Below are 12,913 nucleotides of genomic sequence, written 5' to 3'. Positions count from 1 at the left end.
GGCAGGCAGGCAGGCAGGCAGGCAGGCAGGCAGGCAGGCAGGCAGGCAGGCAGGCAGGCAGGCAGGCAGGCAGGCAGGCAGGCAGGCAGGCAGGCAGGCAGGCAGGCAGGCAGGCAGGCAGGCAGGCAGGCAGGCAGGCAGGCAGGCAGGCAGGCAGGCAGGCAGGCAGGCAGGCAGGCAGGCAGGCAGGCAGGCAGGCAGGCAGGCAGGCAGGCAGGCAGGCAGGCAGGCAGGCAGGCAGGCAGGCAGGCAGGCAGGCAGGCAGGCAGGCAGGCAGGCAGGCAGGCAGGCAGGCAGGCAGGCAGGCAGGCAGGCAGGCAGGCAGGCAGGCAGGCAGGCAGGCAGGCAGGCAGGCAGGCAGGCAGGCAGGCAGGCAGGCAGGCAGGCAGGCAGGCAGGCAGGCAGGCAGGCAGGCAGGCAGGCAGGCAGGCAGGCAGGCAGGCAGGCAGGCAGGCAGGCAGGCAGGCAGGCAGGCAGGCAGGCAGGCAGGCAGGCAGGCAGGCAGGCAGGCAGGCAGGCAGGCAGGCAGGCAGGCAGGCAGGCAGGCAGGCAGGCAGGCAGGCAGGCAGGCAGGCAGGCAGGCAGGCAGGCAGGCAGGCAGGCAGGCAGGCAGGCAGGCAGGCAGGCAGGCAGGCAGGCAGGCAGGCAGGCAGGCAGGCAGGCAGGCAGGCAGGCAGGCAGGCAGGCAGGCAGGCAGGCAGGCAGGCAGGCAGGCAGGCAGGCAGGCAGGCAGGCAGGCAGGCAGGCAGGCAGGCAGGCAGGCAGGCAGGCAGGCAGGCAGGCAGGCAGGCAGGCAGGCAGGCAGGCAGGCAGGCAGGCAGGCAGGCAGGCAGGCAGGCAGGCAGGCAGGCAGGCAGGCAGGCAGGCAGGCAGGCAGGCAGGCAGGCAGGCAGGCAGGCAGGCAGGCAGGCAGGCAGGCAGGCAGGCAGGCAGGCAGGCAGGCAGGCAGGCAGGCAGGCAGGCAGGCAGGCAGGCAGGCAGGCAGGCAGGCAGGCAGGCAGGCAGGCAGGCAGGCAGGCAGGCAGGCAGGCAGGCAGGCAGGCAGGCAGGCAGGCAGGCAGGCAGGCAGGCAGGCAGGCAGGCAGGCAGGCAGGCAGGCAGGCAGGCAGGCAGGCAGGCAGGCAGGCAGGCAGGCAGGCAGGCAGGCAGGCAGGCAGGCAGGCAGGCAGGCAGGCAGGCAGGCAGGCAGGCAGGCAGGCAGGCAGGCAGGCAGGCAGGCAGGCAGGCAGGCAGGCAGGCAGGCAGGCAGGCAGGCAGGCAGGCAGGCAGGCAGGCAGGCAGGCAGGCAGGCAGGCAGGCAGGCAGGCAGGCAGGCAGGCAGGCAGGCAGGCAGGCAGGCAGGCAGGCAGGCAGGCAGGCAGGCAGGCAGGCAGGCAGGCAGGCAGGCAGGCAGGCAGGCAGGCAGGCAGGCAGGCAGGCAGGCAGGCAGGCAGGCAGGCAGGCAGGCAGGCAGGCAGGCAGGCAGGCAGGCAGGCAGGCAGGCAGGCAGGCAGGCAGGCAGGCAGGCAGGCAGGCAGGCAGGCAGGCAGGCAGGCAGGCAGGCAGGCAGGCAGGCAGGCAGGCAGGCAGGCAGGCAGGCAGGCAGGCAGGCAGGCAGGCAGGCAGGCAGGCAGGCAGGCAGGCAGGCAGGCAGGCAGGCAGGCAGGCAGGCAGGCAGGCAGGCAGGCAGGCAGGCAGGCAGGCAGGCAGGCAGGCAGGCAGGCAGGCAGGCAGGCAGGCAGGCAGGCAGGCAGGCAGGCAGGCAGGCAGGCAGGCAGGCAGGCAGGCAGGCAGGCAGGCAGGCAGGCAGGCAGGCAGGCAGGCAGGCAGGCAGGCAGGCAGGCAGGCAGGCAGGCAGGCAGGCAGGCAGGCAGGCAGGCAGGCAGGCAGGCAGGCAGGCAGGCAGGCAGGCAGGCAGGCAGGCAGGCAGGCAGGCAGGCAGGCAGGCAGGCAGGCAGGCAGGCAGGCAGGCAGGCAGGCAGGCAGGCAGGCAGGCAGGCAGGCAGGCAGGCAGGCAGGCAGGCAGGCAGGCAGGCAGGCAGGCAGGCAGGCAGGCAGGCAGGCAGGCAGGCAGGCAGGCAGGCAGGCAGGCAGGCAGGCAGGCAGGCAGGCAGGCAGGCAGGCAGGCAGGCAGGCAGGCAGGCAGGCAGGCAGGCAGGCAGGCAGGCAGGCAGGCAGGCAGGCAGGCAGGCAGGCAGGCAGGCAGGCAGGCAGGCAGGCAGGCAGGCAGGCAGGCAGGCAGGCAGGCAGGCAGGCAGGCAGGCAGGCAGGCAGGCAGGCAGGCAGGCAGGCAGGCAGGCAGGCAGGCAGGCAGGCAGGCAGGCAGGCAGGCAGGCAGGCAGGCAGGCAGGCAGGCAGGCAGGCAGGCAGGCAGGCAGGCAGGCAGGCAGGCAGGCAGGCAGGCAGGCAGGCAGGCAGGCAGGCAGGCAGGCAGGCAGGCAGGCAGGCAGGCAGGCAGGCAGGCAGGCAGGCAGGCAGGCAGGCAGGCAGGCAGGCAGGCAGGCAGGCAGGCAGGCAGGCAGGCAGGCAGGCAGGCAGGCAGGCAGGCAGGCAGGCAGGCAGGCAGGCAGGCAGGCAGGCAGGCAGGCAGGCAGGCAGGCAGGCAGGCAGGCAGGCAGGCAGGCAGGCAGGCAGGCAGGCAGGCAGGCAGGCAGGCAGGCAGGCAGGCAGGCAGGCAGGCAGGCAGGCAGGCAGGCAGGCAGGCAGGCAGGCAGGCAGGCAGGCAGGCAGGCAGGCAGGCAGGCAGGCAGGCAGGCAGGCAGGCAGGCAGGCAGGCAGGCAGGCAGGCAGGCAGGCAGGCAGGCAGGCAGGCAGGCAGGCAGGCAGGCAGGCAGGCAGGCAGGCAGGCAGGCAGGCAGGCAGGCAGGCAGGCAGGCAGGCAGGCAGGCAGGCAGGCAGGCAGGCAGGCAGGCAGGCAGGCAGGCAGGCAGGCAGGCAGGCAGGCAGGCAGGCAGGCAGGCAGGCAGGCAGGCAGGCAGGCAGGCAGGCAGGCAGGCAGGCAGGCAGGCAGGCAGGCAGGCAGGCAGGCAGGCAGGCAGGCAGGCAGGCAGGCAGGCAGGCAGGCAGGCAGGCAGGCAGGCAGGCAGGCAGGCAGGCAGGCAGGCAGGCAGGCAGGCAGGCAGGCAGGCAGGCAGGCAGGCAGGCAGGCAGGCAGGCAGGCAGGCAGGCAGGCAGGCAGGCAGGCAGGCAGGCAGGCAGGCAGGCAGGCAGGCAGGCAGGCAGGCAGGCAGGCAGGCAGGCAGGCAGGCAGGCAGGCAGGCAGGCAGGCAGGCAGGCAGGCAGGCAGGCAGGCAGGCAGGCAGGCAGGCAGGCAGGCAGGCAGGCAGGCAGGCAGGCAGGCAGGCAGGCAGGCAGGCAGGCAGGCAGGCAGGCAGGCAGGCAGGCAGGCAGGCAGGCAGGCAGGCAGGCAGGCAGGCAGGCAGGCAGGCAGGCAGGCAGGCAGGCAGGCAGGCAGGCAGGCAGGCAGGCAGGCAGGCAGGCAGGCAGGCAGGCAGGCAGGCAGGCAGGCAGGCAGGCAGGCAGGCAGGCAGGCAGGCAGGCAGGCAGGCAGGCAGGCAGGCAGGCAGGCAGGCAGGCAGGCAGGCAGGCAGGCAGGCAGGCAGGCAGGCAGGCAGGCAGGCAGGCAGGCAGGCAGGCAGGCAGGCAGGCAGGCAGGCAGGCAGGCAGGCAGGCAGGCAGGCAGGCAGGCAGGCAGGCAGGCAGGCAGGCAGGCAGGCAGGCAGGCAGGCAGGCAGGCAGGCAGGCAGGCAGGCAGGCAGGCAGGCAGGCAGGCAGGCAGGCAGGCAGGCAGGCAGGCAGGCAGGCAGGCAGGCAGGCAGGCAGGCAGGCAGGCAGGCAGGCAGGCAGGCAGGCAGGCAGGCAGGCAGGCAGGCAGGCAGGCAGGCAGGCAGGCAGGCAGGCAGGCAGGCAGGCAGGCAGGCAGGCAGGCAGGCAGGCAGGCAGGCAGGCAGGCAGGCAGGCAGGCAGGCAGGCAGGCAGGCAGGCAGGCAGGCAGGCAGGCAGGCAGGCAGGCAGGCAGGCAGGCAGGCAGGCAGGCAGGCAGGCAGGCAGGCAGGCAGGCAGGCAGGCAGGCAGGCAGGCAGGCAGGCAGGCAGGCAGGCAGGCAGGCAGGCAGGCAGGCAGGCAGGCAGGCAGGCAGGCAGGCAGGCAGGCAGGCAGGCAGGCAGGCAGGCAGGCAGGCAGGCAGGCAGGCAGGCAGGCAGGCAGGCAGGCAGGCAGGCAGGCAGGCAGGCAGGCAGGCAGGCAGGCAGGCAGGCAGGCAGGCAGGCAGGCAGGCAGGCAGGCAGGCAGGCAGGCAGGCAGGCAGGCAGGCAGGCAGGCAGGCAGGCAGGCAGGCAGGCAGGCAGGCAGGCAGGCAGGCAGGCAGGCAGGCAGGCAGGCAGGCAGGCAGGCAGGCAGGCAGGCAGGCAGGCAGGCAGGCAGGCAGGCAGGCAGGCAGGCAGGCAGGCAGGCAGGCAGGCAGGCAGGCAGGCAGGCAGGCAGGCAGGCAGGCAGGCAGGCAGGCAGGCAGGCAGGCAGGCAGGCAGGCAGGCAGGCAGGCAGGCAGGCAGGCAGGCAGGCAGGCAGGCAGGCAGGCAGGCAGGCAGGCAGGCAGGCAGGCAGGCAGGCAGGCAGGCGGGCGGGCGGGCGGGCGGGCGGGCGGGCGGGCGGGCGGGCGGGCGGGCGGGCGGGCGGGCGGGCGGGCGGGCGGGCGGGCGGGCGGGCGGGCGGGCGGGCGGGCGGGCGGGCGGGCGGGCGGGCGGGCGGGCGGGCGGGCGGGCGGGCAGGCGGGCGGGCAGGCGGGCGGGCGGGCGGGCGGGCGGGCGGGCGGGCGGGCAGAGAACTTTTATTTTGGTCCTGAGAAGACGATGAGTGTCCCCGTTAGGGGGCAGCGTCTGCGGGCCGCACCCACGACGGAGCCGGGAGGTTGAGACTCTCGGCGATATCGCGGGCTCTCTGGACAGCCCTGAGTTGCTCTTCTTTGGCGGAGCTGGTGACGAGCCGTAGCCAGTCTTCCTCCGAAGAGGGAGACCCTGAGCCCCCGCACAAGTCGGGGCACTGCCAGAGCATGTGCTTAAGAGTGCATCTGGGATGTCCACAGCGCGGACAGCCCGGGTTGATGCCACCTAGGAACTTTGAGCAAATAAATGGAGACGGATACGTCTCCGTCTGCAGCATCCGCAGGGTGATTGCCTGTGGTCTGTTTAGGTGTGGGTGTGGAAGTGGAAACTTCCGACGCCCTAGTTGATAGTGCCTGCAGACCTCGTTAAAAGTAAGGAGAGGGTCCCTGTGAGCCACCAGTGCTGCGGGTTCCCTAGGTCGCCAGGTTGGCTACTTTTTCGGCGGGGAGTGATTGTAGTGAGAAATGCGGGCGCCAGCAGAAGGCGAAGAGGAAGAAGGCGGTTGTTGTTGGTGCTCGCGCTCGCCCCGCTCTGCCGTTGTCTTTTTCTGTCCGTTCATATAAAACGCCGAGCGCATCTAGCCTTAAACGCGGACTATCAAAATAAATTAAATAAATAAATAAATAGGTTCTGCCGTATTTTTTCGTTGTTTGGTTTTCTGCCTCACATGTTTAGGATAATTCGAAGCAAGGAAAGCGTGAAAGCAGTGCACTTGAGATGCAGCTAGTACATATTTTTTAATGAATATCAATCTACACTGTAAGTAGCATTGCCTTTCTGGAATGGCAGCGACATCATTTTCCGATTACCGAGACCTCTTGCGCATGGTCGTATTACATCGGCATCAGAGGCGGAGACAATCATTGAATTCTGCCACCTATTACGTTCCCTGTATCTCGTCTCCTTTATATCTGGCTTTCTTCTTGATTAACTTTTTTTTTTGTACAGATTCATTTTTTGGTGCTTCTTTTCGAATTAAACCTAAGCAGAAGAGCTTGTCAATTCAATGAAAAAAACGCCACCAGGACTGTCGATGAAAGGACCGTAGTTGTAAAGTGCTGTTCGCTCTGCAGCGGCGCGCAAACATAAAAATGTGAACCTCGTTCCGAAAAGCCGGCCGCCATATATCAATTGAGCCCGCGAAAGTGCCACGTCTCCACAAGTTAGGTGTGTATACAACTGTCGTACCTCTGTGAGGATGTTCCTGGCGATAAACGCATTCCCTGCTCGTATTCATAAAAATATCTAAAGCGATGCACATCGCGTGCTTGCGAGGACCACGCGTGAGTAAAAGACGAAGCCACCCTCTGCGTTCGACTCTGCACGAGACGCTGCACGAGAGCAACCAGCCAACCGAGCGAGCATCTGGGAGACCATGGCCCCTTCAGCCGCTGTGAAGTCCTTCATGCGTTCCCTGATACGAAGGCACCCACCCGCAAGACGTCAACGGCGCATTGATGAGGTCCGCCGTCCAGTCTCACTCTGCATCCGACGTTGTGGAGACGGCGCTACGCAGCGGGCGTCGACCGACCAGTTTTCCCTCCGGCTCCCTGGCCGCCACAAGGTCTGCAGCAGGCCTCCTTGCCACGTCTTCCAGCGCAAGTGCCACCATGACGCCATGTCAAGCTGCACTCTGGGATCAGCAGCACTACCTGGCAACATGCTACCGTGCTTCTGGTTCCGGCACGAAAGGCTGCTCTCCTGCAGAGCCATGGTAAGTGATGCTTATTCATTGGCCATGAGTGTTAAGAGCTTCGCTGCCGTCAAGTTGAGTTGGTAGGCAGAGATAGCATGGTGCGTCACACGATATCTTCATATTGAGTCTAAGATGCGCCATGCTGACTTTCTGTCCTTTAAGAGTTTGGATTGAAAACCTCCTCACAATATTCATCAGTAAGAATGGAAGCGTCTCTCATGTGTGTTTGTTTGTTCATTTTAATCCTTAAGTTGGAGTCTTAGCGTAGGTAATTGTAAGTACGTGTTTATAACAGTCATTTGTCCAGTTTTACAGAGATTAAGCCACAAGAAACGCATAATCAAATAATCGCCTCTGTGTGCAACCTTGTATCCATCTTTTGTACAGATGTTTTGTCCACGCAGTGACCGTGGTTCTACGTTTTTAATCAAGACTGAATAATAGTAGAAACTAATATTTGACGAGGTAATAAGCACTAATGGGAGCTTAGTGGCCATCCTGTCGCTATCTAGACGTCGAGGTCATGTGTTAGATCATAGGCGGAAGGAAAGGGGGGGGGAATTCTTATCGGGGCCGGCATCAAAAAAGCTCGTGGAAGATGCATTCGGAGCACGGTAAATAACATCTGGTGGTAAAATCATTGCCATGGAGTAGTGCGACTCATCATTGAATTGTAGTTCCGACACGTAACTGCCGCCCAACCCACGCCAAAAAAAAAAAGAAGAAGATTTGCGGCCCTATAACGTAGAACTGTTTCAATATGTTTTCATTCCTATCTTCTGACGTCAAGTTTGCGTAACCGCCGACGCAAGCATCACACGGTGACCTGCAGCGCTGCCTGAACAGCCCAATTAAACATTCTCCTATAGTTACTAGAAGGTGACTTTTCTTTGCTTTCAAAATGAATAACATTACCTACGGTGAAGTGTTTACTTGTAATTGGCTGCCAGGAGGCGAAGAGCGCTCTCTAGTGGACAGCGTTGCGATGGGGCCGAGCCACCGCACTGAAAAAAACCAGATGAAGGCGGTGGTGTCGGCGTGTGCGATCGGTCTGCTTTCCCTTACTTTGCTTGCGGTGGCTGGTCGAAAATCGTGGCGTCGTGCTACGGAAGGATAAGAATGCCGCTAAAACTAATCCTCAGCAAAAAAGAGTTGGAACAGCGAGATCGTAAACGTGCCGGAAGTGCTCAAAAAGGTTACACGGCCACGCAAGAAGTTTATTACACGCGAATAAACCCATGCTTTCCAGCAGGTGCGAGTAGCCAGTGCCTGAAGGATTGGTGGCAGCCATCTTTATTCCATTGGTAATGGAACAACCTGCGGCTATCCAGTAGAAAATTCAGTTTCGTTCGGCATATTAATGCACCTTTAACGCGTACACGTCACTTTGACGCGTGAGTTTTTGCGGTTTTGTAACGCCGCCTGACAGGCAGGTAAAGAGGATGCAGCCCGAAATCTTTGACCAATAGCCGAGTGCTAATGGCGAAAAGCCGTCGAATCGGAAATTACAATTTTCCTTTTGTTCGGTGATATCACGCATAATCATTGTGTACACGTCATATCAGATGGGGAGCTACCGCGGTTTTCGTGACGTCGCGTGACAGACAGGTGAAGTGGGGGTGGTCGAAAAAAGTTTTTGAGCAATCGCGGAAGGCTGATTTCAGAATTGGAATAGAAGGGTTTGGAATACCTTTGCGTTATAGCGTCCCTGGTAGCTAACTGAATCATTTATATGAACGAGAAAATAATTTTATGTAACTGGCTGTTTCATTATTTCTGGCGACTTTATGCTGGCGGGGCTACGCAGTGGGCTTCGACCGACCAGTTTTCGCTCCGGCTGGCCGGGCGCCACAAGGACTGCAGCAGGTCTCCTGGCCACGTCTTCCAGCGCAAGTGCCACCATGACGGCATGTAGGCCTGCCCTCTGGGATCAGCAGGAGCAGCAGGTGGCAACTCCAGCCTCCTACCGTGCTTCTGGCTCCGGTACGCAAGTCCCTGCCCCTGCCGAGTGTTGGCAAGTGGTGTTAATAGCTGTGCTGCCGTCAAGGTGATTTGATAGGCGCCGATAGTACAGTGCGTCACGCGATATATCTACATTGAGTTTACACAGGAGTGGTCTCTTTGGGGCGCTCTCGGGATGCAGTTTGCATTCGGCTGGTCGAAACCAGGCGCTCTGAACACATTCGCCTGGCCTATTCAGAGCGCCGCGCTCCTGCAGAGAGCGTTAGGAGGCGGTACTGTATGCCTTCAACCTGACAGCGCGACCGAGATCGTTGACTGTGCTACTCTGATGTCTGTGGCAGCAGCTAGCACGTTTGGCTGGTGCAGTATTTCTACGGCTCCAATCACGAGACGGTTCTCCATCGCTGTGGAGTGACTTGGGGCGCCGTAGGACCCACTCGAGTGTACCATACGAGGCACCCTGTTGACCTATTTTACTTACACTATTCGGAATAAAAGGCCTTTACTCATCAGCGAAAATTGAATGGCACTTCAAGCGTTCAATTTTTTTTTTTAGAATTTGGTGCCTTTGGTTAGAGAATATTCAGCATGCCTTTTTTCTTAATTACGGGGTTTTACATGGCAGTACCACGATCTGATTATGAAGCATGCCGTACTTGAGGACTCCGGAATAATTTTCACCTCCTGGTGGTCTTTAACGTGGACCTAAGCTTAAGTGTACGGTTTTTTTCGCATTTCGCACCCATCTAAGTGCGCCCGCCATGGTCAAAATTCGTTCACGCGACGTCGTGCTTTGCAGCGCAATACCATAGCCGCTAAGCAACCACGCCGGGTTACAGCGAGTCTATATAAGTCATTCTCACCGTTCGACAAAGAAAGCTTAAATCGAAGAAGTACCTGTTTCTTTAGTCAATAATATACGCCTTCTTTACATATGTATCTTCCATTCAGTATACACCGGTCTTCAGGATACGAAAAAAAAGTAATACTAGCAGCTTTAGCTTCGTGGGCAACTACATTTGCCGCGAAAGCGAAGGCTACGGAACCAAATCGCGACTTTTGCACCACTGGAGGAAGAGGTCCGGCAGTACTGTTGACGCTTTCTTATGTTCAAGAAACACACTGTCTTGTTTTTTCAAAGCACATAAATTGGAACAATGCGTAAAAGTCAACAGTGAGCGACTGATATTTCACTGTTTTCGTTAGTTTGCCCAGTTGAGTTCTCACATACTCGAGAAAAGATCCCATGTGGGCGTCCGTAAAAGTCAAAATGGCAAACGCAAAATGGCGGCTGCGTCTTCTGGTGTGTGTTGGTCGCTTGCTGTCCCGCCTGTCAATTGATTCCCAGATGGTCAAAATTAATCTGGAGTGTCTTCCACTATGGCGTGCCTTATAATCAAATCGAGGTTTTCCCACGTAAACCCTTTAGAATTCATTCATTCCGCCCTCTGAGCTCAGCTGGAGAGACTGATGACCAACATGAACAACAAAATGCAGTTGATGCAAACAAAACACGTTTTTACACCGCACACGCGGAAACCAGGTCAATCCGTCTGGAAATAACAAACGTCGACGCCGGCGTCGGTTGCGCGTTCGACATGATGCGCCCACTTCGAGGCTCCGGTACAGGCTGCTTTGCTGCCTCTTCGGGAATCGATAGATATCGACTGTATAAACATCGATTAGCTTCTGAAATTCACGCCGAGACAATGGTATCTGCCAGCACTGAAATGAATGAGTCATTCAACGTCGGTAAAAATCACAGCCGAAGCCTGTGCCACACTCGATCGCCGGGACTCTCCGCATACGCACGAATACACGAGCAAAAAAACTCAACACCCGTAGCCTTCGGTTCGTGGCGCAGAGTAGTCGTCAGCGAGTACTGAAACAGCGAGTATTGTCAGCGAATACTGAGTGTGAATTGGTTTCAATGTACCTTTTGTTGTTCACTTTCTGCTCCTGTATCATTGTTGCCCAGGACGGTCACAACCTCTTACTGTACTGTTTAACTGCGTATATGATTTTAACAAGTGTATAAGCTTTTCCTTCATATTTCGATGCAATGTATTGCCCCATGTCCTATAACCACCTCCATGTGGAGGGTTTCACTATGTACGAAATAAAACGAAATAATTTCCCGCAGTGGTTGTCCAGTGGCTAAGGGGTTGCACTGCTGAGTCCGAGGTCGTCGGTTCGATCCTCGCCGAGGCGGCCGCTTTCCGAAGGGGGGCGCAATGCAAGAACGGCCACGCATACCGTGACATGGGTGCGCGTTGAAGAACCTCACCGGGTCGAAATTCACTGCGAAGCACACTCACTACGGCGTGACTCATAATAATATCGTACATTTGGCACGTAAAATGTCCGAATCGAATATTAAAAAAAGACTCGGTAACGGACTGAATCATGATTTAGTCGAATACCAGAAGAATTCTCTGAAAACGGTTGTGCTCTGCTGTGGTTGCGCCGTCTGACTAAATGTACTGGCAGAACTTTCCCTTCCCATTTTATGACGTGCTCGTCCGGGCACATAAATCATTTAAGCATGCAGTAATTACAGCCAAGAGTAAAATGATCGCGTGCACGCATTCCTAAGAGTTGTAATCTCTGACTGCCAACGTGCCGCGAATGCGTTGCGGGAGTTTTGTTCCGACAGTTTCGTAAGCGTGAATTACAAGTAAATTTACACTGTGAGTATTCTGCAGGCGATCCATTTATTAGTAACTTATTCGCTTTTATTACTAACTTCCTAGAAAACTTGGAATTTCCACATGATGCAGTTGTATCTGAACTATGTGCGAGATAGCTGAACGCACAAGTTTAGTGAACTGCACAAAACTAGACCCTTGCCGCATAAGAGTATAAAAATAAATAAATATACCACTAAATATAATATTCTGCTATATGTCATGTTGTCATAAAGCAAGTATAACTAAAGTGCGCTGTTCTCAACTGTCGTCATTCCTCAATGGTCAATGAGTATTAGGAACAGCTTCGACTCCATTTGTGTTGAAACCATCATCAACAACAACAGCAAGGGCTCAGTGTCCTTCCACTCTGTGAAGGAGGATGACCAGCGAGGTTGTGTATGTGGCCCGCCTAATGGCGAACTACACCTACGCCACGGGTCGGCCCAGCTCTGCACTATCTTCGAGATCGGGCCGCGTATGGGGAGTTTTCAGTCTACACACGGACACGATTCTGGGTGAACTAGCCTTGAACAGCTTCGGTGTAATTAGCTGAAATACTAGTTACGTCTTCTTGTTTTTATATCATTTATGAAATAATTAATGACGACTACGAACGCGGGAGCAGTGGCACGAGCGCCTTCGCGCAGTTTCGGCCCCGCGACCTGGTGCTTAGCAGCCCAATACCATAGAGACTAAGTAACAACGGTGGGTGAGGGAGAGTCGTCGCCAACCGCTAGAACGGCATGTTGCTCGTTAACGACCGTGCGCGCATGTCCGGTTACCTGCATGCGGAAAAATCGGTGACCTTGCTCGGCCCAATTTCTTAGCAATTGACCTGTGCACTTCGACACTCGTCGCCGTCCTCGAGCGAGATTTTGATCCAACGAACACTTCTTCCTACACATTTTTTTTTTTTACTATATGTGAGACCCACGGGGACGGTTGGTTAATACTTGACCCTCGCAGTGTCCCGACCTGCCGGCGTGCTGGCCTTCGGCGACGCTGCGGTGGCTGCTCGATGCCGGAGAATCGCACGCAGCAGCAGCGCCACGAGCAGCGCGCACGTCGCCGGGTGCATCGCTCACTGCAGCTGTTGCACCTCCAGCGATCCCGCGTTGCCGAACGGGGTCACGTGGGCTGCTCTTCCTCTAGAAAGAGTACGCGCGCCTGGCCAGGACGTTCATGTTAACGTTCTTGATTCATAATGCGTCACTTTTTGTTCTTGTGCTTCTTTAATATTTCAATAAATGTGGTTTTGATTGTCTACTCGCGCGACGTCTGTGCTAAAACGCTGTCGTTATGCGAGAAGAGATGAGTTCAAGCTGTGCCGAAGTCTTTCCTGTCCTGTACCCTACTATCAACAATCGCAAAAAAGGAGTACAACTATACTGAAATGATCACAGTGTGTTTCGCGGTCGTGTACGTGTACCGTCACGTACCGGTAGTCCTGTGCATAAATGCAGCAAACGGCGTTAAAGCAAGAGCGACACAGCAGTCACAGCGCAACTTTCACGGTGGATATCTGGAAACTGGTGCCACCCTTAGGATTAGATCAATGTGAACATACCTTGCAAAAGCGCCGGCAACCATTCTTAAACTAAACATGTTCCGTATAAAGCAGTCCGTTAAAAACTTCGTTACAGATTTTTAGTCACGAGTCAGTTATCGAATTTCATTTATCGTGCAGATGTCAGCCTCTTCAATTA

At 58.7% G+C, this 12,913-nt stretch overlaps 1 long non-coding RNA gene across 1 annotated transcript; it reads left to right on the top strand.

Moving 5' to 3' along the window:
• Window positions 1–6,194: 6,194 nt before the first annotated feature.
• Window positions 6,195–12,473, top strand: LOC139052372 (uncharacterized). Its single transcript, XR_011509876.1, has 3 exons — window positions 6,195–6,573; window positions 8,363–8,538; window positions 12,174–12,473. It is a non-coding gene; the product is annotated as an uncharacterized lncRNA (long non-coding RNA).
• Window positions 12,474–12,913: the final 440 nt, after the last annotated feature.

This window comes from Dermacentor albipictus, unplaced genomic scaffold (assembly GCF_038994185.2).
Source record: "Dermacentor albipictus isolate Rhodes 1998 colony unplaced genomic scaffold, USDA_Dalb.pri_finalv2 scaffold_22, whole genome shotgun sequence".
In the NCBI taxonomy this organism is placed as follows: domain Eukaryota; kingdom Metazoa; phylum Arthropoda; class Arachnida; order Ixodida; family Ixodidae; genus Dermacentor; species Dermacentor albipictus.
The sequence above is the reverse complement of the archived record's forward strand: the minus strand, read 5'-3'. Positions and strand labels throughout refer to the sequence as shown.